We start from the raw sequence: 806 nt of genomic DNA, 5'->3' as shown, positions 1-806 counted from the left end.
GGTCTTGTCTCCGCCCCCTCCTGTAATAAAGACGCTCTCTCTCCTTGTGCAGGGTGACCGGTCTTGTCTCCGCCCCCTCCTGTAATAAAGACGCTCTCTCTCCTTGTGCAGGGTGACTGGTCTTGTCTCCGCCCCCTCCTGTAATAAAGACCGCTCACTGCTGCTCTCTCTCCTTGTGCAGAGTGACTGGTCTAGTCTCCGCCCCCTCCTGTAGTTTTCTGCAGCCAGGCTGTAGTGGGAGGAGGCAACAGAGCCACTCCCACAGCTATGCTGTCTGCTCAGGCTATGTCCAGCACAGTGATGTCACCACTACTTTTACAAGGTGATATCTGCATTTGCAACATTTAGTGCACAGAAATGAATTGATCTCATTTGATGCTATTAGGGAATATATTGAAATGAAAATCTTCTTGGCCGGAGCTCAGTTTTAAGATAAATGATCTTTATAATTAGCATTGCAGGAAAATACTCGGAGCCTTTGAAGCCCCTTCCTGGAGGTGGGCCGCAGATAACACACATGGAGTTTGTCTGCTCATGCTCAATGGTGTGCCAGTCGCTTTCATCCTCGTATCCTGGCGAAACAGGAAGTCGGAGAGATGAGGCCTCTGAGATTTTATATACAGACCCCTGAGGAAGTGTCTGCCTGTCCTGGGTGGAACCCTCAACCCGACTCGCTTGTCATGTCGCACTCGCCGTCACCTCAGCCATTGTCCTGTAAAAGAAAGACTCCGAGGAGATACATCACCGTAAGGATCAGACGATGTCTGCACTGAACAGGAACCATCACACGCATCGAGGCGCGCCCC

Source organism: Nanorana parkeri, unplaced genomic scaffold (assembly GCF_000935625.1).
Source record: "Nanorana parkeri isolate BGI_ZX_2015 unplaced genomic scaffold, ASM93562v1 scaffold2525, whole genome shotgun sequence".
Classification (NCBI taxonomy): Eukaryota; Metazoa; Chordata; class Amphibia; order Anura; family Dicroglossidae; genus Nanorana; species Nanorana parkeri.
This window is presented reverse-complemented; position numbering follows the sequence as displayed.